Source organism: Papaver somniferum, chromosome 6 (genome assembly GCF_003573695.1).
Source record: "Papaver somniferum cultivar HN1 chromosome 6, ASM357369v1, whole genome shotgun sequence".
Classification (NCBI taxonomy): Eukaryota; Viridiplantae; Streptophyta; class Magnoliopsida; order Ranunculales; family Papaveraceae; genus Papaver; species Papaver somniferum.
Window position 1 is genome coordinate 59,635,101 of NC_039363.1, and position 22,207 is coordinate 59,657,307.

General features: G+C 36.4%; 1 long non-coding RNA gene, 1 other non-coding gene and 2 pseudogenes across 2 annotated transcripts; 2 read left to right on the forward strand and 2 right to left on the reverse strand.

Annotated features, from left to right (window-relative positions):
* Positions 1-10,591: 10,591 nt before the first annotated feature.
* On the forward strand, positions 10,592-11,732 carry LOC113285695 (annotated as a pseudogene).
* A 471-nt stretch (positions 11,733-12,203) lies between these two features.
* LOC113285696 lies at positions 12,204-13,824 on the forward strand (annotated as a pseudogene).
* TRNAI-UAU lies at positions 12,651-12,724 on the reverse strand. The gene has a single exon. It is a non-coding gene; the product is annotated as a tRNA-Ile (tRNA).
* A 1,012-nt stretch (positions 13,825-14,836) lies between the features above and the next one.
* Positions 14,837-16,942, reverse strand: LOC113287697. The gene is made up of 3 exons (XR_003330263.1): positions 16,757-16,942; positions 16,018-16,074; positions 14,837-15,481 (listed from the first exon to the last, which is right to left on the reverse strand). It is a non-coding gene; the product is annotated as an uncharacterized LOC113287697 (long non-coding RNA).
* Between the last annotated feature and the right edge of the window lie 5,265 nt (positions 16,943-22,207).

The following is a 22,207-nucleotide window of genomic DNA, read 5'->3' on the forward strand; positions in this document are numbered from 1 at the left end:
GGATTATGTAAGTCACTCAAGACATACATAGACATAATTCCTAGCAGATTTAGGAATAAGAGTATTACATACTTCATTTGGGAAATCCACCAAAAGTTCTTGAAGTAGTCAAATCCTGCCAGTACGTTAAATGAATCAATCAAGGATTCAATTCTTATAGGTTGGATCGCACCAAACACAGATGTTAGATCTTTTCATGTTTGCCTGCTCCGATACCAATTGAAAAGACGAGGGTACCCAAATATACCTTAATCTAAAACTTTTCCACCGATAAGTCCCTTCTTTCCGAAAGTGGTTGTCTATGGACTAAGTCGAGACAATACAACAAATTGGTCTCACACTTCGTGTGATCGTCTATGGATACTAGATAGAGATAATACAACAACGAAGTATGTTTACTTGATAATAGGTTCGGACTTAACCAAACTCTATACGATTATCTATCAAGTAAATGGTAATTGACGTTTGTGTATTTTACTTCTAATTGTAATAAACAATTATAATTGCAGAAATAGAAAAGTAAAAGACACAACAAGATTTTGTTAACAAGGAAACCGCAAATGCAGAAAACCCCAGGGACCTAGTCCAGATTGAATAATCTCAGAATTAAGCCGCTATACAAAATCTAAACCAACTTCGTATAGTTGAGACCAAGCAACTAAACCTATATTTCACCTAGTTTCCTCAGTATCCCTGCGCCTCCAACTTGTAATAAGTCACGCACTTGGACAATTCCTTTGGTTCGTATTCCAAATAGTAAAGGTACAACAAATATTTTCGGTAACAACTCTTTTCAACCAAGTGATATGAGTTTGACAAAGGATCTCTCGTTTATCACATAAACACCTTTGTCGGGTCCTTAGATCTCTTTCTTACTAATCACCAAAGTGATTGTAAGCCTTAAGCAAACAACACTTTTAGTCACAAAGAAGTGTGTTGATGCCGATCTACACAACTAATCAATCACGGTTATTACAAGGATAAATCTGATTATAGTCGGATCCCTTTCCAGCCGAAAAAATTATTGTGCACACCAAAGATTATGAACCCAAAAAGTCTTCTTGTCTTAAAATCTTCTTTGATCTTCAATAAACACCTGAACACAATCAACTTGAATCTCTTGTGATCAATCACACACAAAACGGATTATGTTAACATTGGATTATCACAAGATGTCTTTAGATCTACAAACAGTCTAAAGATCCCCGTCGAAACTTCGATCTAGTTTGAGTGAATCTTATATCAGAAGAGAAGATTCTCAAGCATAAACAAACTAGGTGCAATCAAAGTTCAACTACCCTTAGTCAATCAAATCAATCGAAAACTAATAATAAACCACAATTATCTAGTTTCCCACCAATGGTACTAATAGAGCTTCTCAATCCCAAAGAAGTCTTTAAACTGAGCTGCCGTAAGAGATTTCGCCTAATTAGGGTACTTTCCTCTCCGAATAGGCGGCTCCACCAGTTACAACACAACTGAGGTAGTTTTGCTGGCTCTGGGGATTAGTTTGCTAGAATTGCAAACTTCAGTATTTAAAGACAAGGAAGTTTGGACACCAAGGAATTTCCAAAACCGAATATTCTCAAAGATATGCAATAAACACAAAATCGGTTTTCATAATTCCTGGAAATTCTTTGTCCAAATATTGAACGAAAATCCAATAGAAAAATCTATAATCATTAAATGCACATTACTAATTATTATTTTCTAAAGATATGTATCTAATTGCTGGAAATTAAATACCATATAAAAACCCAGAAACCTTAAAAAAAAATATTCTCAATTTATTTCGATCATGAGATTCTCCTTAGCTATCAAGGAATATATTTGAACAATTAATGATAAGAGTTACAACTCGTGTTCAAAGAATGACAATATCCTTACTTTGTAAGTCCTTTTTCATACCTATAATCTTGGAAACGATTTGCATTTGATTCCAAAGAACCATGTGATTGATTATCCTATCAAATCACCAAACATGGGTATCACGGTTTTACCAAAACAAGTTTCTGTTCTACCTCCATGTGAGTACTGTGCATAGTCACACTAGTTACCAAAACTCGGTTGACTAGGTACTAGGATCGGTTCCCCACATACTTATGGTAACTGCCTGTAATTTGGTGCACATATGCATAGGATCGGTTTCCCCTCACTTCTAAGAACTTGTTGCACATGTTCATAGGATCGGTTCCACTCACACTAATAACTTGTGGCACCTCTTAAAAGGATCGATTACCCTCTTGCAAATTTACCTGCACCTCTTACTAGGATCGGTTCCCCTTTCACTAGATAAAAGTTGCTATTTACAAGGTATCGACCATACCATCTTGAGTGATTACTTAAGATTTACTAATAAAAGTTATACCAAATAACTTAAGTCAGGCATCCGTGAATAGTTTTACCAAGCATATAAACAAGTTTATGATAGGTTATACACATCACGCATATTGGTAGTTCAAAATAGATTTGCAATGAATAGCATTACCAATAAGCCTAGTGATTTCCCTTTCGATTCACAAACGAGTTTATGAACTTACTTCCTTTAAACTAATGTGTTAGAGCATTGCTCGGTCGAACTCGCATGCGTTGATATCTCAAGCATGTTTGTCAATGTTAGTGATCAAAACTATAAGTCTTGATTTGTAGTCTATTATAGCTAAGTCTCGGACTAGGATAGAAATTGTAGTTGAGCTCAAGGACTTCATGGCGATTCATCATACAAGTAGAAGAACTACTCAAGGAACTGGTGGAACTCCTCGAAAAAAAGGTATGTGAAGACTTGAACTTATCTATCACTCAAAAGTCTATTTACTCTATCTCCTAGTCTTTGAGACAAGAAGTCGTATGCTATATATATATAGACTTTGACTATACACATTTGGTATTTCGATCCGAGTATACCTCGCCTATCTATATCTCGAAATATGAGTTGGTAAGCTTTTCGCTTTAACCAAGTTTATCTTTACCATGTGACGAAAGTCATGATATGTTTCAATCATCTTGAAAATTGCTTTGACGAGAAATGGTGTAACAACTACATAACGTCCTCTAAGAATGTTTTAATGATTGAAATGAGAGTTTAAATTACATAACCAATGATGGACATAAGCATTGTTGTGGAAACACATTTATGTATAAGTATTATTCCTTGAACTAAAGTTTGCGAACTTTGTTGATCAAGAGAACCGGAAGAATGGCGTGAGCCAAGTCCACGAACTCAGTCCGCGAACTGCCGAAGTTTTCAAACCCGTGAATTTCTGCTGGAGTTGACAAACTACTTGCGTGAAGCTAAGTTCGCGAACACAGTCCACGAACCCAGTCCGAGAACCGGCGAAGTTCTCATACCCGAGAAATTGTGCTGGAGTTTGTAAACTCTGCCCGGTAACTTAAGTCCGCGAACCTAGTATGCGAACATGAGAAGGTTATATATCCAAAGATGATTTCTGAACTTAAACTTAAAAATACTAAGGAATGCAGTTTGAAAACCGTGGCTATAAAAGTTCATGAACCGGTTCAAGTGAATCAAAACATTTTTGCTTCAATTGTGTCTTGTATAGTTACATAAAATTTCCTTGCAATTGAACAACTCTCTAACTAGTTCATGTGAAGTCATTTGAACTAGTTATGGTGAAGAAGAACATGGTTGATATGAAGTGCTCATATGGCTAACCATTTGGTTAACTACTGTTGAACCAACAAGTGCATATGTTTGGGTACGGTTAACAAACCTAGAAGCGTGCATTGTCAAGTGTGTGTAACAAGGTAAGTTTTTGATCTAACGGTTGAGAAATATTAGCTTGAATCTAAATCAGGTTTTCATCTAACGGTGGATATTGATTGCTTTGTTACCAAGGTAACTTAATTGCAAACCCTGATTTGAAAGACTATATAAAGGAGACATCTAGCCTTGTGCAAAACTAATCCCCACGCCTTACGTGTGATACTAGTTTGCGTGCTAGAGTCGGTTCTCCTTTAACCTGTGGTTTTCTTCTTCTAAAACCAGGTTGACGACTTAAAGACTTCATTAGGATTGTGAAGCCAGACCGATATTACTTTTATCGTAGTTGTGTGATCTGATCTTGCATCTTCTATCGTACGAGTACAATCAGATTGATTGGCTTGAGATTGACATCTCTGATAGTCAAGATATAAAAAGTAATCACAAACATCTTCGTCTCATTGTTTGTGATTCCGCAACATCTTGTTTCGCTATCATACGATTAAGATTGTTGTGAGGTGATTGATAACTCTAGGTTGTTCTTAGGGAATATAAGACCGGATTATCAATTGGTTCATGTTCACCTTGATTATTATCAAAATACGGAACAAAATCTTTAGGGTTTATCTGTGGGAGACAGATTGATCCTTTGATAAACTTGTCTGTGTGAGACAGATTTGTTTATTGGAAAAGCCTGCGATTTTGGGTCGTAACAACTCTTAGTTGTGGGTGAGATCAGATAAGGGAATCAAATGTGCAGTATCCTGTTGGGATCAGAGGCGTAGGGAGTGCAACTGTACCTTGGATTTGTGGGAGACTGATTTGGGTTCAACTACAATCCAGTACGAAGTTAGATTGAAGTAGGCTAGTGTTTGTAGCGGCTTAATACAATGTGTATTCAATCTGGACTAGGTCCCGGGGTTTTTCTGCATTTGCGGTTTCCTCGTTAACAAAATTCTGATGTTTGTGTTATTTCTATTTCCGCATTATATTGTTTTATTTTTATAATTGAAATAATACAGGTTGTGCGTTAGATCAGTAATCCAACCTTTGGTTGTTTATTATCATTGATTGATCCTTGGATATTAGTCTTTGGTACCATCCAAGTTATTCCTTGTATTTGATTAGAACTCGCAGTTCCTGCTTGAGTAAATCAAATCAAGAGAGAGATATAAACTCGTTGATATACTTTTAATTGATTGAGTCTTGTTGATTCTCTTAAAAGTATATTCGAGTTAGTCCATACAGATTGCTAAGCGAAATATTGGGTGGTATTGTTAGACCCCCGCTTTTTCATAATGTAAAAACATTGTTTCCTAGGATGAAATCTTCACTCACACCTATACATAATCACAATAGCGTTTAAACGATTATGTCGATGTCTTATATACAAAGTTTAATGGTTAAGCAATAAACCTCGAATTGTATTTCTTAGTACTATGTCTATCTAGAGTTTCATACACAGCTTCGCAGTTTCGTTTTCAATATGCACGACTTGAAAGATACGTTAGAAAATGAAACAGTTCAAGTCAAATATTACTAACCTCAAGAGGAAGGATGATTGTTGTCGTTGTAGCTCCATACTTCTTCACCATCTTCAAGTCTTCGTATAATACTTGTAAGTCTCAAATCCTAATACTTTCAAGCTAACGTATACGAAGTTGACTCTAGTATATAATCAAGCGACTCTTTAAATGAGTTTTGATCCACTAAAATATATATGACAACCAAACTTGACATACCAACGCTTGGTGGGTCAACCGAGCGTTGGTAAACACCTGCACACAATCAACTTGAATCACTTGTGATCAATCACACACAGAACGGAGTCTATTCACAATGGATTATCACAAGACGTCTTTAGATCTACAAACAGTCTAAAGATCCCCGTCGATACTTCGATCTAGTTTGAGTGAATCTTATATCAGAAGAGAAGATTCTCAAGCATAAACAAACTAGGTGTAATCAAAGTTCAACAACCGTTAGTCAATCAAATCAATCGAAAACTAATAATAAACTGCAACTATCTAGTTTCCCACCAACGGTACTCGTAGACCTTCCCAATCCTAAAGAAGTATTTAAAACGAGCGGTCGTAAGAGATTTCGCCTAATTAGGATATTTTCCTCTCCGAATAGACGGCTCTACCAGTAACAACACAACTAGGTAGCTTTGATGGCTCTAAGGATTAGTTTGCTCGAAATGCAAACTTCAATATTTTTAGACCAAGGAAGTTTGGACACTAAGGAATTTCCAAAACCGAAAATATTCTCAAGATATGCAATATATTTCCAAATTCGATTTTCATAATTCCTGGAAATGCTCTGTCCAAATATTGACCAAAATCTTAGTAGAAAATCTCCAATTAGTAATTGCACATTACCAATTTTTATTTTCTAAAGATATGCATTTTAGTTGCTGGAATTAAAAGCATATAAAACTAAAAACCTTAATTAAAAGATTCTCAATTTATTTCGATCCGGGATTCTCCTTTAGTTATTAAAGAATATATTTGAACAATAAAAGATAAGAATTACTGCACATGTTCAAAGTATGTCGACATCTTTACTTGGTAAATCCTTTTTCATATTTACCATCTTGGAACCGATTTGCCACACTTCCAAACGAGTTTAGAATTGGTTCATCTGACTTCCAAGAACTATGTGATTGATTATCCTATCAAATCACCATTAATGGGTTTCATGGTTCTACGAAAACGTAAAGCTTCGGTTCTACCTACATGTGGGTAATAGGATCGGTCACACTAGCTTTCCAAAAATTGGTTGACTAGGTACTAGGATCGGTTACCACATAATTATGGTATTTACTCATAATTGGTTGCACAAGTCGTAGGATCGGTCATCAATTATTAAGACTTGTTGCACCTCTTACAAGGATCGACTCCACATACTTGTGATCGGTTGCACCTCTTACTAGGACCGGTTCCCCAATGTCTAGAGTTGGTCATACCAATTACAACATATCGATCATACCATCTCATGTGATTACTTAAGATCGGTTTCACTAATAAAAGTCACACCAATACAAAGGTCAGGCCTTGTGAATAGTTTTATCATGATACATAAACAAGTTATGAGCGGTTATACTAAACACACATATTGGTAATCCAAAGATTTGCAATGAATAACACTACCAATAAGCCTAGCGATTTCCCTTTCGATTCATAAACAAGTTTATAAATTGTACTTCCTTTAAACGAATGTAAAACATTGTTTCGTAGGATTAAATCTTTACCCATACCTATACATAATCACAATATCATTCATACGATTATGTCGATGTCTTATATACGAAGTTCAAAAGATAGACGTTATACTTCGTATTGTGATTCCTTAATACTATGTCTAACTAGAGTATAATCATTCACAGCTTCGCAGTTATGTTTTCAATATGCACGACTTGAAAGATATGTTAGGAATGAAACAGTTCAAGTCAAATATTACTAACCTCAAGAGGAAGGATGATGTCGTCGTTGTAACTCTTTACTTATTCACATTCTTCAAGTCTTCACGTAATGCTTGTAAGTCTCATATCCTAGTAACTTTCTAGCTAACCTATACGAAGTTGACTCTAGTAAATAATCAAGCGACTCTTTAAATGAGTTTTGATTCACTAAAATATGACAATCAAACTTGACACACCAACACTAGGTGGGTTCAACCGAGCAATGCTCTAACAGTTTTGGTTAATTAACCCTGTTTCCAAGCTCCATGATGAAGATCAATGCTTGCTATTCTTTGGTCTTTATGGCAAGTAGAAATAACCTTATCTTTCAAAATAGCAAAGAAAACTATACTGTTGTTCTGATGAGAGCCAGAGCCATGTTATTAACTAGGAAAACTAGTGTCATTGTTTCCCCTATGGGTCCTATTAGTGTTTGTGACAAATGGATGCCTCCACCAACTGGCTGGATAAAATGTAACACTGATGGTTCTTATGATAAATTTTATGGAAACAATAGTACAGGCTTTGTGATGAGGGACTTCTCCAACACTGCCCCTTTTGTTCTTCCATAGTTTTTCAAGTGGAATCTGCTGAAGAAGCTGAAGCCAGAGCTATTTGGGCAACCCTGAAAAAAGTTGTGGAGCAAAAGCTTGCCCATCTAATTATAGAAAGTGATGCTTAGAGTCTGATCAACCAATTTTCAGCTGGCTTGTTTGACGGAAACTCTAGAACAGATGCTATCTTTAAGGATATTCAGGTTTTTTCTTCTAGCCTTGTAGCATGTTTATTTAGTTTCCAACCATGCACTTGTAATTTTGTGGCTCATGAACTTGCCCTTTGGGCTAAAACAAACAATTCTACTATGTACTGGTTTGTTCCTCCAATATGGATGATGCCTTTTGTTGAGGGACATCATTAGCCTTGTTGAAGGCGGTTTCTTAAAAAAAAGAAAATAAATAAATCTTTACAAGTATCATTACTGAACCAACATCTATTAGATATAAGGGGTCTTCTAGTATCATTATCTTCTTTAGAAAACAGGGAGCATGGTCACTAACAACACAAGCAAGATATTGCTAGGATACTGTAGTTACTGAGATCTATGCAAGCAAGGGCGGTAAAACCCTTGTTGGCAGGTCAGTTAGTCCCCAAAAAAGAAAACGACTGGTCGGATACCGATGGTGGCCGGATCAGAACAGCGACTCGATGAATTTAGCCTAGGCAGCTGTTCCGGATCGGACGGCATCGGTCGGGCGGGATGTACATGGTGGGGATGCATTGGGAAGCGGATAGTGCGGAGATCTGAAACGAGACGGAAAGCAGAAATGTGGGTATAGTTGGTTGAGCGAAGAGTGTTCCCCTTGGCAACAAGGACGCTGAGACGGTCTGGCCACACCAGCGGGATATCAAATATCTGCAGCACTCACGATCTAAACGGTGCGGATTAGCTCTCCCCAAAACCACCCAACCCGATGCGCACGTAGGGAAGAAAGGGTAATCTTCACTATAGTTACTGAGAGCAGTTCGCAGTTCGCAGTTCGCAGTTCGCATTGACAAATCAATTAACTATACTATCCAGCAGTATTATTATTTTTCTCCGGAAGTACAGTCCAGATACGGTGAAGAAAGATGATACTCGGGAGTTTGTCTACTTCACCTGATAAAATCATCAGAAAAAGGACATTTCCTACTATTATTCCAACTAAAAACTTACTAGATTTCTCCGTTTTCTCCACCAAATTTATTATTACAAAACCAGTAGTAGCGTCATTCAAGTGTTCATCCACTAAAAAGGAGTACAACAATGTCGAAAACACCATTGAGGTAAGAAAAACAAAACCCTAGTTTTGAACTTCAGCTACGTTTATTTTTCTTTTATGAAATCTTCTTCAACTGCTTCCGTAAAAACTTTGTGTAATCTTGTATGTGAGTATATCAAAATTAGGGCTTTTATCAATTTGAAACCATGTATGTAAAGAATTAGATTTGATTGAGCAATTTCTCCATGATTTATATGGGCGGGTACCAAGATTAGCAGCGGACGGTACCATTTGAGTGATTCGACGATCAGGGTAGGGTAGGGTAGGATCTGTTTATCCTCTATGTAACAGTACCCGCCCCAGTAGGAATGGTACCGCCTCAATGTCTCCTTTTCATTGTAAGAATGCAAATGTAATGCTTGTCGAGGTTGCCTTTCGGATGCACCGAGAACTCTAGGCACTCGTCATAAACTTTAGGAACTCTAGGCACTCAGTCATAAGATTTATGAAAGTAAAATATTTTTCATTTCGATATTTACCAAAAATAGGGGTGGTCTTCATAAACATCCTCGTCAACCAAAAGAACCGCTCCAGTAGGCTAAGCATCAAAGCTTGTTTTACAATAAGCATGATCAGAACTGATATGGCGGTTCTCAATTCTCATTAAACATGGCTCCTGAACTAGAAGTGAGAAACCTTGAATTTTATTTAACCATGAAACAATTAGTTACCTGCAAAGAGTGGGAAGTAACCCATAGCTCGCTCCACTCCAAGCAGGATAGCCTTGTCAACACCAAAATAATAGGGTTACATCCAAAGTAGTTAATGCAGATTTCTTGGCCGTTACACAATCATATCCCAGAGCATTGAAAACATAATCACTGAGGATGACAACAACACCAGTTCTGTCTGGATTACTTGCAGCAGAACCAGCACAACAAACTTTTACGTCATTAGATCTAGAAGACTAGGACAGATCTAAATTAAAAGCAGTTAAAATTGGAACAATATTGTGCTGTTTATAACCCGACTCCCGGGTGAATCAATCCTCCAATCCTCTCCACCGCATTTCTTCGTTGCATTTCAGTCTTACATATGTTTTATTGAGGGTGGTCCAAGTTTCTACGAAAGAGCTCAACCTATCAAAAAATGAAGCTTTTTCATCATGCACGGCTAAATTACTAGCAATTGTGAGAAGACTGCCACTGCCAGGCTGTTCGAAGTGTGAACAGATTTTCTTTCTTGGTGTAACCAGATCCTTAAAAGAATTTATTGCAGTGAACCTAAAAAGCTCCCAGTTTAAAATAATTATGTAGGAAACTTAAATATCCAGAGTAGTTAGCAAATTTAAAATTTCTTGTCAAAGTGGACATCAACGAACAATCGGGATTCCACATGATTGGCTTTACCTCAGTTTTACAACTGCCACGAAGTATTTTGCAAGCCGAAGTAGCAAGTTTTGTCGTAGAGTGATGCCTCTGTTGGTTTTCAGTTCGTACGATTTTCATTCTGTAATGGATTTTAATTCTAGTAAGATGTAAAATGTTCCTTTAGGAGTTTTATTTTAACCACCAACTGTTTGACTTAGTTTTTGTTTATTTTTGGCAAACGGATTTAGTAGGAGTTTTCTGTGTTGTCATCTCTGGAAACTCCGTGGGATGGTGACAGTATTTGGAGTACAATGGGTTTATACTTCTTCAGCTTACACATTCCTCTAAGCGTTATCTGCAGTTGCTCAGATACTGCAGCAGCCAGTTCTTGATCCACAGATAGAGGTGAGGCCTACTGCAACCACAGGTTTTACCAAGATGTATCTTAACTAAAAATGATCAGCTTTCCCCGGTTAAAAAACTGCTGGTGTCGGTGTATTCTATTTGATACTAAAGCTGGGTTTACTTGCTGACTTTATGCAGGCAGTGTCAATACTTTTGATTGTAACTATGGAGTTATTTGGGACTTTAGCACTGTTGAGGTACACTAAAAAGACGGACTATAAGCTGGCAAATTTCTTCTTCCAAAGTAGCGAGTTTTCAAAGCAGAGGAACTGGGTGAAGGCATCATGTTTAGGCATTGGATTTCTCATTTTCTTGGTTTTTCTTACATCATTTGCCGCTGACATTCTAATTGGTCCCAAGGTTAGTCCAAGGCGCATATATTTTCTTTGTATGCATTTTCCTGTTTTCCTATGATTAAAAGAACTGATGCATGGTATCATGCTTAGTTGATTTAAGAAGATGGAATATCTTGTGAGTTCTTACAGACTTGATCAAGGACTTCCAAAATAAAATCTACTGCATCATCTTGGCAAACCTTTTTCTGTTTTTCACCTTTGTTTTTGTGAAATGTCAAGGTGAAACTTGATACGACACATTGTTGATTATGCAGTTTTAAACATTTCTTCTTTGTTCTAAATATCAGGATGTGAACAACCCAATGCAGAAGGAGATTCTTTCAAGTGGCCCAATTGCTAAAACGGCATTATTCTTTCTCTATTGCTTCATTACACCTTTGCTGGAAGAGACTGTTTACAGAGGTTTTTTGCTGACCTCTCTCTGTTCTTCAAAGATGAAATGGCAGCAAGCAGTAATCTTAAGCTCTTTTATTTTCAGTTTGGCTCACTTTTCTAGTGACAGTTCTCCTCAGCTCTTCGTCATTGGTTGTGTCCTGGGTTGCTCTTATTGCTGGTCCGGAAATTTACTTTCTTCTTTAACAATTCACGCTTTATATAATGCATTAACATTGATAGTTACCATTTTATCTTGAAATAAAGTAAAGTTTCTTCGTAGAAGTAGTTTGCGTTTGTTTCGCTTTCTTAATTCGGGCAGCTTTTTTGATTTATGTTCTGGTTCTAAGCTATCAAGAATGGAACCACTTACATCATCAGACCAGTTCCAGCTCCAGTTCCAAACATATTGGTATAGCAATTAAATAGGGATGGGTTCAGATTTAGTTCAGTTGTCATCTATATGGATAACCATTTGCATAACAATATCTTCACAAGTTTCTTGTTCTATCCACAGAAAGAAAACAGAAAAAGAAACTGTATGGGATTGTCTGTACCAGAAATTAACTTTTCTGCTACTAACACGTATGAAGATTGAAAACAACCTAAGAATGGCCACCTCATTACTCATGCAGAACCCACCAAATACCAGTACTGCCACGTTGCACTGGCGGCGTAGATTAGCATAATCATTTCAGTTATGTAAATGATATATACTAAGTGTTCATCATCAGAAGCTGTACTTGATGTATTGGTAGTAAATTGGTAGTGTTATACTTGGAAAGAGTTTCTTTAACGTGCTCTGGAGTTGAAAATTTTTGTCTGAAAGATGTTGGCTGTTTTTGAAAAATCTATTGGGAAACCTCCTGAAGAACTAAACATTCCTTTGATTCGTTCTGCATCTCCATCATCGTCATGCAAGTGTCGCAGGGAAATTGCTGAAGTTTTTCGATCATTGCATCCAGATTCATCAATTTATAACCTTGCCAATGGAAATATTATGGCTTTATCCCATGATGGTGAAAATCTTCTGCAGCCAAGGTAACTCCTATATATGTGCATTTATGTTAATATATATCCACCTCCAAAAGGTATGAAGTTAAACTGTAGTGATTTCTCCAAAGACTGAACTGTACTGAACTGTAGTGACTTCTAAAAGAAAAAAAATTATTAAATAAATACCGGAGACCAGAAAAAAAATGTTAGTCCCGGCGGGGCTCGAACCCGCGACCTTCGGCTCATAAGACCAACGCTCTAACCAACTGAGCTACGGGACTTATTCCGATAGCAATTCGATTCATATATATATTTAATATACCAAAACCAATTTATCAGCTAAGATATTGCAGGTCAATTGTTATCATGGATGATGTGTTCTGCATTTTCATCAGTAATCTAGAGAACATTTGTGAACTTAAACGGCATTACGGCCTTTCTCGACATACAAATGAGCCACTGTTAATTATAGAAGTCTACAAAGTTCTTCGAGACCGCGCACCATATCCTCCTGATCAAGTCATCAGAGATCTTATTGGTACGTTTGCCTTCGTTCTATATGACGCCAAATATAAGAACCTTTTCGCTGCTCGGGTAAGTTGTTTTCGATTATCTTAGTTCATTTCTACGTTACCACTAACATTATATCATATAGAGCCAAAAGAAAATGCACAATAGGTATAGCTTGATAATCAACATGGGTGTTTTGAAGGACCGTGACGGGGGTATACAATTCAAATGGGGTGTGGCAGGAGATGGATCGTTAGTCTGCTCTGACTCCCCCGATATCATATCAGAGGCTTGCGGGAAATCTTGCGCAGCATTCCCTCCTGGTATATAAGATGGACCCTAATGTTATAAACTACTGAATAAGCATCCATATCTATATATTAGGTCAATCTGTTGTATAATAATCAACATTTTACAGGATGCATTTTCATGAGTGGGAATGGATTGGTTAGTTTTGTGCATCCTCTCCACAAAGTTAGAGCAGTCAAGAAGAAGATGATGGCAGTAACGGGAAAGACTGTACTGTTATGTTCCAAGTAGATTTGTACACTCGGCTGCCTAGCATCCCACGTACGGGAAGTGCTTCGAATTGGGCAGATGCAACCAAAGTCATTCAGGGTAGTGCTGAATAAAGAGATGGTCGAGAGCGGAATCAACTAAAACGTAAAAGTGTGAGTTCCAGAGAGTTAATCAATGTTAGTCAGTTTGCTAGTTCCAGCCGTACTACAAAGCCCATGGCTTGCACTCTTATTATGAATGTATGAAGCATGCCAAATATGAATAATTTGTACTGCTATTATTCATCAAGTAATAAACATATGTGGGAAATGAGTTCGGTGTTGTGAATTAGTTCTGAATAGGACACATTCAGAGACAGGAAAATAATCTTCATTACAAAGAAAAGATGTATGTACAGGACATTAAAGACAGACCGTAAAACAGACCGAAACACACCGACTATATACGTGTTACAATCCTAGAGAAGACCTAATAACAGAAACAGTTGTTATTAATTACAGCTATTATGAGTTGTAATAAACAGACACAATGATTAAGAGAAATAGAGAGTGTAAGCGAGTGTTACTACCCTCCCTCACCCTCCCTCAAACTGAAGTGGGTAATGAACCTTCAGTTTGGTCTTCAAAAAGTCAAATCTCGGTGCAGCCATCCCTTTAGTGAAAATATCTGCTATCTGTCGAAGTGTAAAGAGATGAGTGATTTGTAAAGACTTAGATTGAACCAACTCTCTTATAAAGTGAAAATCAAGAGTCACGTGTTTCATCATGCTACGAAACACTGGATTTGAAGCAAGAGCAATGGAGCTTTTGTTGCCACAAGATATAACCATCATTGGCACTGAGTTTCATTGATGTAGGATAAGGAGTAGAGCATGGTTTAATGCCCACAAGATTTGTTTTTCCTAATAAGTCAAGAGCATACTTGGTTTGACTTTCGAAAAGACCAGATTTGTTTCTTTTTACCTCTAAACCCAAAAAATAGTGTAAAGCACCTAAATCTTTTACTGGAAATTGTGTACAATGATTGAATCACAATGAGATAAACTATTTCCTTGACATTCAATTAAACAATACCAGTGAGTTGATTTATTGGAATTTTAGAAATTGAGTTAACAGTAGGATTTTTCATTAGAAAAATATCAGAAATTGACAAAGATAAAGAAAGATTGAAAGGGATTTATCAAGAAAATCAAGAAGTTAAAGAAAATATAGAACTGAAAGAAGAATTATAGAGCAATTGTTCTGAATGGATGAATCTTTAAAGGTTCGTATGAAGATGAAGATGATAGAGAAAGAAGAGAAATCAGAGTAGAAAGTCATTGCAGAAGAACGTGATTATAGTCGTCTGATACCATAGTAGACAGATTCAGAGACATAAAAATATTCTTCATTACAAACAAAAGATGTCCGTATAGGACATTAAATACATACTGTAAAACAGACAGAAGCACACCGACCATACACGTGTTACAATCCTAGAGAAGACCTAATAACAGAAACAGTTTGTAGCGCCCCACATTCCCTAACCTGAGTTTAAGACACTAAACCCACACTAGTGGTGCTAAAAAAAATAAAAATAAATAAGATTCGTAGCTGATAAGTTGGATACAAAAGAGATGAACAACAACACTAAAATTTCCCAAAGCTAGGGTACAAAAGAAATTGACTAACTGAAAATCATTGGCTCATTGAAGTTAAAACCTCAATTCTTTAAATTGAAACCTTCAGCACAAATGTAAACAGGCCTAGACCCAAACTTGGCTATATTCATAACATTACTAACTAATTTACTACGGTGTGTTTGTGATAGTTAACTATACATAATTTACAATAGTTACTTGCAAGCAAAAAAAAAACATCACCCTTACTGACTACAACCACATTACTGCCTACAAAAAGATACCGGCAGTTACAGTTACCTCGCTATACACAACCAAACACCTTACTCAACCCAAACACTAATCTCTCCTTCGGCCGAGTCAACGCCACTTACATCAAGGTTACCTGCCACTAAAAGGGAATGAAAGGGATGAGCTAAACAAGCCCATTGGATAGATACATTACTCAAATGAAATCATCAAAGTTGAATTTCAAACGATGCAATTTACCAAACGTTGAAAACACATTTAACCCACTGCAAATAGACAACATGTACTTCAAACATTAAAAGAAGTCAATCGCATACAAACAATCACGTATACGGAACTAACCCCTCCTTCAAACAATGTATAATATGGTGACTCGTCCCGCACCTAAATAGCTATATGATGACTCGTCCCGCACCTAGTGATTGCATAAAATCTCGAATCCATGTAGATATAAATGGAGGAGTAGAATTCTTGTATACCACAGATGGAAACTCTTGTTTCCCATAACATTCAAACAAGCAAGCAACGTTTTAGGTCCTTTCTAATTAGAAGAAAGGCCAAGAGAATCGACAGGGTTTTAGGGAATCAAGATCCAACAATACATGAGTTTTGTTAAAGTGCATAAAAATAATTTTGTAAAATCATTAATGGTTGCAAAAGAGTAATGTAAATTCCCACCTTTACCCGCTACTCAAACCTTAACCTCTGCAGTTCGCCTATCGAAGCCAAAGATACCTTAAGCACATAGAAATTAAGTTAGAAAAAGAACGATCTTACCGAAACTGACCTACACAACATTACAGATTGATCTATCCCTTAATTACGGCCTACAGACAATGAATTGTAGCACTTAACATCAACCTGAAATCGTTGAAGTAATCTTTGAACATTATCAGTAGAAACTTAAGACTAGTTCAAGAAGTGAAGATGTCAATTTTGTTGGAAGTAGCGCTGCCAGGACTGTAAAACAGTTGTTACTCAAGTTGTGTCATATTTCAAAACACATAAATCTAACAATGACATTGAATATCACGCCGGAATTGTTCGCAGAGCTATGACTCTCAAGAATCCCTCTTAACCTAGTTCAGCACCAAAAAACGTCTATAATCAGGCTCAAATGTTATCAAACAAAAATATAAAATTCCTGAAATGATGTTGTTTAAATCAATCCAACAATTTCCTTATAGAACCCAGGTTTCGTGGTGATTCGTATATTCATAATACTAACTACAAATTCTAGCCCTATGACAACACAGCAATAAGAAAGCCCTAAAATCAATTTCAAACGAACAACCCTAGGCCCTTCCAAATAAAGATTGACAAAATTAGAGAGTATTAAGATCTGTAGAATCATTTAACAAGCTGTTCAAGTAAGTTTCAAACAGTGGAGTGAGTAGCTATAGGGTTGAATTCGTACCTTAATTCAGTCAAGAACTCCGAAATACCCTTTTCAATTACTCTTCAGTTCCTACGGGAACCAACTAATTTAGGAGCTCAAGACCACCACTTTCTTTTACTCTCGATTCAAACTCAAAAACTTAAGGCAGGTTCCACTATCACCTCCTGATTCTTCACATGTACTAATATTTGTTCTTACTATAACACTACCGGTGTTGGAAGGAGGGATAGATAAGAACAAGAGTAGGGGTGTAACTGTAAATAATACCCGAAAATACTCGGCCTGCCTGTATCCGCCCGAGTCCGTCTGTACCCGAAATAGCCCAAAACCTGTTATGGCCCGTCATGGACCACTCGACCCGGCCTGGATTAAATTATTGGGCGGACTCGGGCTTTGCGATTAATTATGATGCCCGGCCTGATACCCGGCCTGATGCCCGGCCTGAAAACCTTCTATGTGCCATTAATCATTTAATATCCTCTTAAAAAGACTTAAAAGTTACAATTTTGTAATTGTCAATTTTATGTCAAGAAAAATAAAATATATAATTGTTTTTACTTATAATTAACCTTTTCAAAACATTAATGGTAACATATTTTCTTATTAGAAAGTTTATTGTACTCTAATTAATTATTTATTATAGGCTAAAATTAAAAATTTGTCAGTGTAATTTAAATATAAAATAATACTATCACTTACGATATGCGATGTTGGAAAGGAAAGGATATTGTATTTAATACCGTTCATTTGAAAATTTAAACTTAAAAAAAAAAATAGTGGCTTGTCCGGCCTGATCTGGCCTGCCCGTATAAAAAGCGGGCTTTGGGCGGAATTTGGATAGCAAATTATCTACTTGTGCCCGGCCTGTCCGGCCTGAGTTTGTTTACGGGCTCACAAATATTAAGCCTGGTCTGCCTGGCCTGTCTTAGTTTTTGGGTCGGGGAGCCCGGCCTGCCCGAATTTACACCCCTAAACAAGAGTTCATTACTCACCTTTTTTTTCCATACGTGTCCAAACATGAAGAATCCTATTATTGGGCATACCAAAATCTTCCAAGACATACTGAATGAAGACAAAAAAAGGTTGTGAAATAGCAAAATCAGATAACCCCTTACCCCAAATTTTTTTAATGGCAAATCTGTCCTTTACGTATTAGTGTTAATAATTTTGATTAGTGATTAAATATTTTGAGGAAAATTTGAGGAAAAAATTTGAGGAAAAAAAAAGGAGAGAAAGAGAAGGAGAAAATTCTAATTCTTGATTCAATGGAGGATGAGGAGGGTCATCATTCATCTAAAAAATCTAGGAAAATACATATCAACTACAACAATGATCCAGAAATGGCTGATTTCTTAGATTATGAGAATGATTTTACACCCACTCAAACTCAAGCTCAAACTCAAACACAAACTCAAGATGATGATTTTTATGAGCCAAATCCTGATGATGAAGACATTGATGAGGAACCCAATGCTTCTAATACACAGGTACACTTATATCCTATACTTAATCTCACTTTTATAACTCTCAATTATCAAAAGTTAGGTTTTTTGAATCATAGTTCGGCGAAACAGGTTGAGGTTCGGCTCACATCTATGAGCCGAATCTACCAATTGATGAACGGTTCGGCTTACTGAATCTGTTTACTGCATGCGCCGAACCTATAATTTCCAATTCCAACCCTTTTGCTAGACACTAGTTCGGCTTATATGAAAGTTTCATAGTAAGCCGAACAACATCCTGAATAGCCCGGAATAGAATCATTACTAATTCGACTTATATATCCAAAATTGTATGTGCCGAACATAATTTTTTAATTTCTGGGTTGAAATATTGTTACTGGTTCGGCACATATGGAGAATATCGTATCAGCCGAAACCTCTTATGTTCAAGGTTCGGCACATAATATGATTATCGTCTGAGCCGAACATGAATTTGTTAATTTTTGGGTTAAAATATTGTCCGTGGTTCGGCACATATTGAGGATATCGTATAAGCCGAAACCTGTAAATGTTTATAGTTCGGCACATAATGTGATTATCAAATGCGCCGAACCTTGTTATTATATTCCCTTTCTAGTGTTTAACCTTGTGATATTCTTTGTAGATCGTGCTTGGACCCATGGAAAATCAACCTGATCCAGTAGACATAATTCACGAGGATACCAAGGATCACTTCCAAAATGATTTGGTATGTAAGAAAGTGAAGTCTAATGATGAAGAATACCAAGTTCCATATTAAACTCATTAAAATCAATTAGATCTTATCTTCAACTTCAAGAGAATGAAAAGACAAACACGACTTAAAAAGAATGAGGTCATTCCGACATCGGACGAAAAAGTTATGGCCAAAACAAGATCGAAAAACTTGAGTGTGCAAAGAGAAGGTTCGGCTGATAACTCAACAACACGAGCTAGCCGAACCTAGAGCCTGCAAATCAATATTTTCGAAGTGTTTACAGAGAGAGGTTCGGCTTGAAAGTGATATAATCGAGTCAGCCGAACCTGACAACCACCTGGGGTAAATTTCACTTCTCAGGTTCGGCCGGGAAGGTTTGCAAGGTATTAGCGGAACCTGACACTGTTCTGGGATGTATTCAATACACATTTTGGGGTTCGACTAAAAATTGACATTTACGGTTTAGCCGAACTGTTCATAGACACTTTCAGGGTGAAATTTCAAGAACAGTTCGGCTCAAAACTCAACTCAATTATCAGCCGAACCCGCTACTGTAACCGTCAAAAACCCTAAGTTTTTATCAATTTAACCCATTCAATCCATGAAAAACAACAAATAAAAAATTGGGTTTGTAGGGAATACCTTTTTATCCTCATTTCAGTATTTGGAGCTTCAAATGGTTGAATTTCCGATTCAATTATAGTTTTTACACCTTCATCTTCAATTGGTTCTTCTTCTTTAATTCATGGATTGGAAGAGGATTTTGAACACCTGACGCTTGTTTTTTTCTTTGCACAATCCATTATATAGTTCAATTTAACCGATGATCGAATTTTCATGAACCGATAATTAATTACAATGATGAAAAAAATATTCTGAGAGAAAAGGAAGGTGGTTTGGATGGAGGAAGAAGAAGATATGTTTAGGATGGTTTATTTTTTGATTTTAGGTTTAAGGGTATATAGGTAATTGAACTACCCAATAGACACCCCTTATAAGGTCACCTAGGATGGAAAAACTATTTTGTATTCCTTGAAAGTTTTTGGTATGCCTAAAATCATAGTTCAACATGAAACAGATTATACAAATGAGCCCTTTTTGTCAAAATAAAAGTCCACCACATGCCCGACACCTTCGTAGACTAAGCCCAATAAAAATCTGATTTGAGAAGTCCCTAATAAATGATTATGCTAATCTAACATAATCAAATACAAGCACACAGTGACAGACAATTAGTATCCTAATAGCAAATTACAGATACTAAACAAAAGCTATCCAACCGCATGGTTGGTTTTCCCAGAAAAACTGAAATATTAGCGACACAATTATTACTAATTGTGTCTTGATATATCAATAATCAAAAGACAAAATATAGGATCGCTACACAGTTGCTATTAATTACAGCTGTTATGAGTTGTAATAAACAGACACAATGATTAAGAGAAATAGAAAGTGTAAGTGAGTGCTACTACTGAAAGGGGGTGACCACTTGTCTAATACCAGATACTCAAGCATGGATAGTAATTATCCATTAACCGGACATGAAAATATTCTCTCTCTTTCTCACGGTGATAATCCTTTCTCTCAAAAATTAATCGCATTTTCCTATCTTCTTCATCCTAAATCTAGATTTTCTCGAAAGATATGAGCGAAATCTTATATTTTCGGAGCAAATTTAGATAACATTATTACTACACCTTTTACAAAAAAAAAATCACATTTTTTGGAAACTTAAGTTTGGTTTTTACTTTTTATTTTTTGTTTAGAATAAATAATATTTTTATGGAAATTTTAGTCAGATGATGTTTCAATGCGCTTTTACAACAATTTGTTATGCTATTTCGGGTATTCTGAAGGACGTTTATATCGATTTCAATAATTGGTTCAAATGATCATTGAAGACGATTTATTCCAGCATGATGACGTATATCTACGTTTCTATAAAGATCCACGGTTTGATTGTGATGATGATTTACTGTGCATATTACTCTCCATCCACAAGAGATTTTTGTTAAAGCACTGCTCGGTCGAACTCGCAAGTGTTGCTATCTCAAGCTTGTTTTTCAAGTTTAGTTGCCAAAGCTCTAAGTCTTGATTTCTAGTCTACTTATAGCTAAGTCTCGGATTAGGATAGTAAGTGCAGTTGAGCTTTAGACTCCACGGCGTTCATCGATTGAAGACGAAGAACTACTCAAGGGAACTTGTGTAACTTTATCAACAAAAGGTATGTGGAGACTTGAACTTATCTATCACTCAAAAGTCTATCTATTCTATCTCCTATTTGGAGACAAAAGTCGTATTGCTATATAGACTTCAATTATACACATTTGCTATTTCGAGTCGAGTTTATCTCGCTTATCTATTTCTCGAAATATGTGTTGGTAAGCTTTCGCTTTGGCCAAGTTCATCTTTACTCGTGACGAAAGTCATGTGGATTATTTCAATAACTTGAGAATCGCTTTGATAAAAAATAGTTTGTGAATAACAACTATATAACATCCTCTACGAAAGTTTCAATGATTGAAATGAGAGTTTAGATCAAGTAACCATGTTTGAATATAAACATAGTGTGTTCTCATATTTGTGTAAAAGTCCAAAACCGGGAACCTAAAGTATGCGTACCGTACGCGTACCGGCGGTTGTTGGAAATCTGGGCAAGTATGCGTACCCGTACGCATACTGGCAAAAGTTTCACGTCCGTGAATTTCTACTGGAGTTTGGAAGTGTGAATTGGTATGCGCACCCGTATGCGTACTGCGTAACCAAACTCGGTCCGGCTACTTAGGTATGCATATCCGTTTGCATACTTAAGTAGGTTACTTTCTAAAATCGATTTATTCATGAACTAAAACATTTATATAATAAGGAATGCAACCTTTGCAAACCGTGGCTTTAATGTTCATGAATTAATTTGAGCGAATCAAAATCGATTTTGCTTCGACTGTGTCTTATATATTTCTATGAGATCTAAGCAATTGAACAACTCTCAAACTAGTTCATTTGAGTCATTTGAACTAGTTATGGTGAAGATGAATAAGGTTGATATGAAAGTGCTCATATGGCTAACAATTGATTAACTATTGTTGAACCAACTAAGTGTACACATTTAGGTACGTTACTCAAACCTAAATGAAGTTACATTTCATTTGTGTATAACAAGCTAAGTTCGATCTAACGGTTGAAAGATATTATCTTGAATCTAATCAGGTTTTCATCTGACGGTGAATATTGAATGCTTTGTTACCAAGGTAACTTAGATTGCAAACTATGATTTGAAATCTGTATAAATGA